The sequence below is a fragment of the Artemia sp. Qi Xiang Cuo genome, unplaced genomic scaffold (genome assembly GCF_049724085.1).
Source record: "Artemia sp. Qi Xiang Cuo unplaced genomic scaffold, ASM4972408v1 HiC_scaffold_32, whole genome shotgun sequence".
Lineage (NCBI taxonomy): Eukaryota > Metazoa > Arthropoda > Branchiopoda > Anostraca > Artemiidae > Artemia > Artemia sp. Qi Xiang Cuo.
In genome coordinates, this window is record NW_028297441.1 from 2,633,170 (window position 1) to 2,638,480 (window position 5,311).

A 5,311-nucleotide genomic window follows, 5' to 3' on the forward strand; every position below is an offset into this window, starting at 1 on the left:
CCATGTTTGTTTCTTAATTTCCCCTTCGTAGATCAATAATTTCCCCTAACGATTATGTAAATCCAAGTGAGAAAACTCCTGTTTTTTCGTTCTAACTGAGAAAAACCATTAAACAGACATGAATTGCTGTTGACAACCATAAATGTGACAAAGTCCCTGTTTTTCAAATTCTCACTGACAAAAACCATTAAAAATCAATTAAAAACATCAAATAAATCGACAAACACACATAACCTTCCTAGAAAACATACATAAATGTGACAAAATACCTTTTTTTCAAATTCTCACTGACAAAAACCATAAACCACGTGGTTCTCGTGCCAATATATGGTGTTAAAAAAAGTTGTAGGTGGCAGCAGGGGTGGGTGACACGAGTATAAGATAGCCTTCTACTTACGATGCGCATTATTTTGACAATGCGCATGCACATAGCGTCTTTTGATTTTGTTCAAATTTCACCGCAGAACTGTAAATGGAGTAATACGGAGTAGTACTGGTGGTAGTTGTAGTAGTATTGGTGGCTTGTAAATATTGCCTTTTTGATCATCTCCCTTATCATTTCCTGAATATTCCAAACTCATAAACTTAGTTATTCTTGTGTTAAACCCTTTTGAAGACCGTATAAACTTCTTTTTTTTCTTTTTATGGAAGAGGTGGTCCTATAAACTTCAGATGGGACTCAAATGATTAGAAGTTGAAACTTCTTATTCGCTTTTTCAGAGACGAAAGTGATGCGATGGCAACAATCCCCCCCCCCCCTCATCAACCCTCTTTTCCCCAAATGCTTCCGAAGGTAAGAATTGAAAAGAACTAGTAAAATTAAACTGAACATTTGATATATAATGATATAAATGGCTGAAAGTTCATCAGTTCAAAATTTAATTTTACTATAATTTTTATGTTTATTTTCAATGTTGTAATAAGTGCAAAAGAAAATATTTGTAATATAATTCGTTTTCAGTAAAGCGCGAATGACACAGTAGGTTCTAGACTTTTACTCTTAAGATAAGATAAGATAAGATAAGTTTTATTCTTAAATACACATATAATATTACATGTTATTAATCCCTCAAAGGCTCATTGGCCTGTACAAAGAGGGACGACATATGAATTACATACTCAGAGATAAAAAACAAAAGAAAATTTAAAATGATCACTTACTCACATATGAAGGAGAAGAAAAGAAAATATAGATAAACTGGAAACTATAGAAAAAATTAGAATAAATAAACTAAATTTATTAAGGAGGCAAAACCCAAACTCTTGTTTGTAGTGACTTTTGTTCGTTTTAAGCTTCATTTGCATATTAAATTTAAGCTTTACTCGTTTTAAGATTTACGTATTTATTTATGTTAGTACCTTTTGTATATTTTTTGCTATTATTGTTTCCAACTCAATATTAGTACTGCTGCAGACGTGGGGAACGCCAAGGGGAGGGTAGAGCAGCCGAGTCAAATGAGCTTAAAATAAGCAATGGAAAAGTACAAGAATTTAACTGATTTTATTAATTGGATAAAAAAGGGTTTTTCAAAAGTAAGTAAAGAGTGGTGATAAGTTAAAAATATATTTTAAGGCTTTTTTTTCTTTTAGAATTATCAGCATAAATAATAAAAATCATTAAGACTTCCAAGAAGTAATATCATTGTGTATTAAACAATCAGTCTACATGCATAGTTCTTTTCAGTAACCTTGATTATTACGGCAATTTCCTGACAAACAAAAACCCCACTATTCAAAATGCAGCCCAAGCCGTTTAGACTGTTTAAGAAGGTAAGATGGAGAGAGTGGTGGCACCAGTCTTCTTTATTAACTTGAGATGCTACTTTTTCATGGTGTTGTGACGACAAATCAAAAACACACTGTTCGAAATAAAAGCTGCTTTCATTAAAAAGCAAATAAAGATCTGACTTTTAGAAGGTTTGGGGGACTTTACCCCTACTCCTGTTTACGTTAATTTCTATTTCTTTTAAGTTTGAATCAACTATCCATCATCTTTTGGATGATTCTTCTGTAAATCTGTTGTATAGTATATAGGGGCAGATCTAGAGCCAAGTCTGGGGGGAGCAATGTGACAAGGGTGCCAATAAGCGAAATCTTGGGGGGGGGCATTGTGACAAGGGTGCCAAGGATTGACCGATTTGACAAATTTATTTAAAATAAAGAGTGAAAAACAGAAAAAAATGAATGGGGGCACCAGAAAAATCTTTAGGGGCCAGATTCCCCCCGCCCCCTCCTGGATTTGCCACTGATAGTATCGTGCCAATGACGTCTATACCTACGAAAGTAACTAAGATAACAGTTTCGCTAATTGTTAGCATTTTTTATTCTTTGCCAATCCTTTACAGTTGTGTATTGGTAAGCGACGCTTCAGATCACTCCCCTATTTTTTCGGAGTTACCCCTTCCTGAACCTGCGTGTAGTAGAAATGTATCGCGGATGGGAATTTGTTATAGTCTGTCCGAAAGGTATTTGAGCGTTTATATGTATGTTTCAACGAAAAAGTGTGGTACCGAATTGAATCTGAGTCAGATTTCAACACAAGTGTTGATTTATTTTATAATTCGCTGAAAACTTTACTCCTCCAAATTCGGAACCCCTCATTTTTGCAGCAAATGCAAAAATTTGGAGCCTTTAAACCATTGAATGACTCTCTATTTGCTCAAGAGCTGGAGTAGAAAGGATGATCTGTGTTTAAAATGGATTTTTTTTTTCAAGTCCCTCACTTGGATGTATATGTATTACAGGAGCCAAGGTCGTATCCAGAGGGGGGGTTACCCGGTTTGAACCCCTCCCCCGAAATTTTTGACCGAGTCGAAAATTAGTCGAAAATTGGTAAAACCTTAGTAAAAATTAGTAAAATTAGTCGAAAACCGAGTCGAAAATTATTAAAGAGGAATCCAAAGAGCATCCAAAGAGGAATAAAAACATATGAAAACAGTTCTGTAGGAGAATTCAGGTAATTCTTTCCAAATTTTTGAAATGAAAACAAACTTAGTTTATAATACCATTAATCGTACCTACAGAAGAAATGATCATTTTTGAAATTTCGATTCATTTGTAAGTAATGAATGGCTTTTCCATTTAGAGACAGGTCAAATTGCTCCCTAAGCCCAAAGGCACATTTCTGTTGAGCTAGCAAAATTTCCTTCAAGCATGTCGATATGCAAACCTGTCCGCTTAGTTAACCTTTTATTTCTAAGCTATTCGCCTGGAGCTACATTCTTAAGTGCTACTAAATAGCATGTTTTGATTTAGTTCAAATGCCCTTCATCTTTTTGGAAAGTAAAGTTCAAACATGCATATCTTTCTCAATAATAAATACTATGTTTAAATAATGAACGAATTGCCTAATTTACCGTCCTTGTCCTGAGCACTGTGGGGAGTTTGACATCCCCAAAGATATAGTTACTAGACATTTCAACAATGCTGAACAAAATCGCTGCCTTAAAATTTTGATCGGATGTGTTTTCGGGAATGATAGGATGATTACCGTCCATCCACTTTTGACTCTTAAAAAGGGTACTAGAACTTCCGACTTCCAATCAAATGAGGTCCGTCTGATCCAAAGCTTATACGATATCCGTTCCATAAAAACTTTATGCCCCCGGGACATAGCTTATAACCCTTGCCCATGGGCTCCGGGGGATTGTGTCCAAACTAAACACATTGTGATATGATTTTTGGACTATTGGTAATAAAGTGGCTATATCACAATATCAATTGAATGCGTTTTGGGAAAAGAAGATGTCAGGGAGGGGGGCTAGTTGCTATCCATTATGTTTGACATTTAAAAGGGAACTAGAACTATATATCTTCAATCAAATGAACCTCTTCTAAAGTTACGGGACCACCACTTCCATAAAAACCTCATATGCCTCTGGTGCATAACTTACAACCCTTATCTCCAGACTCTGAGGTATTGTGGCAACCCCAAAAGCCTTGTTGTATGATCTTTGGACTTTTTTTTGAACAAATAGCTATCTCAAAATTCCTATCAGTTGAATTTAAGGAAATTAAGACGGGGGTAGGCTTCCCTACCGATCACTTTGACTCTTAAAAAGGGCAATAGAATATCTGATCTCCAATCCAAAGAGCCCACTACGGAGTTTATACAACAAACTTGGAGGGTTATCATCCTTAAAAACATAATTTCCGGACCTGTTAACTATGCTGAACAAAATGGCTATCTTAAAAATTTGATTGGATCTGTTTGGGGAAATGGCGGGCGTGAGAGGGGGTTGGTTTCCCTCCAATCACTTTCAACTATTAAAAAAGGCAATAACCCTTTCAATTTTCAAATGAATGAGCCCTATTCGAAGTTTCTACGACAAAAATGGTCATCGCAAAATTTCTGATTTAAGGAAAAAACGAGGTGTGTCGGTGTGTTTGGGGGCTAATCCGCCCTCCAATCACTTTGAATCTTAAAAAGGGCACTAAAACTTCTAATTAACAATCCAATGAGCCCCCTCTGAAGTTCCTACGACCATCCCTTAGTAGAGTAGTAGGTTATACTTCTACGGGACGTATAGGAATTACCATGCTATTCTAAGGGACGTATAGGAATTACCATACTATTTGCTGGGACGTATAGGAAAAACATTTTCAGAGCATGTACTTATGGATTTGGGTGGATTATGTTCCCTCCCATGCTATTCTATAGTGCTATGTTCCCTCCAATGCTATTCTATAGCGCTCTGTTCCCTCCCCTAATATTCCGGGATATCATGGCCCTTCATATAACATGATGAGGGTTTATGTTCCTTCCCTTTTACTTAGAAGGGCTTATGTTACTTCCCATATTATTCTAAGGGCTCACGTTCCCTTCCATGCTTTTCTATAGTAATCTTCTCCTTCCTATGTAATTCTAAGAGTTTTTGTTCCCTCCTATGACATTCTAAGGGCTTATGTTCCCTCCCATGCTATTCTATAGCACAATGTTCTGTCCTATGCTATTATAAGAGCTTATGTTCCCTCCCATGCTATTCTATAGCGCTATGTTCCTTCCTATGTTATTCTAGGAGTTTATGTTTCTTCCTATGTTATTCTATGGGACCTCTACACCTTTTCAAAGAGAGTGAGTATCCTCTCACATGGTCTTCCAGTTTGCTGGGACGCATAGGAATTTCCATGCTATTTTCTGGGACGTATAGGAAAAACTTTTCCAGAGCATATACTTATGGATTTGGGTGGATTATGTTCCTTCCAATGTTATTCTATAGGACCTCTACATGTGATTAAACACGTTTTGCTTGCCTTTTCTTGATACCTTTCCAAACGAGTGGGGATTCCCCTCCGGTTCCTAAACATTGCA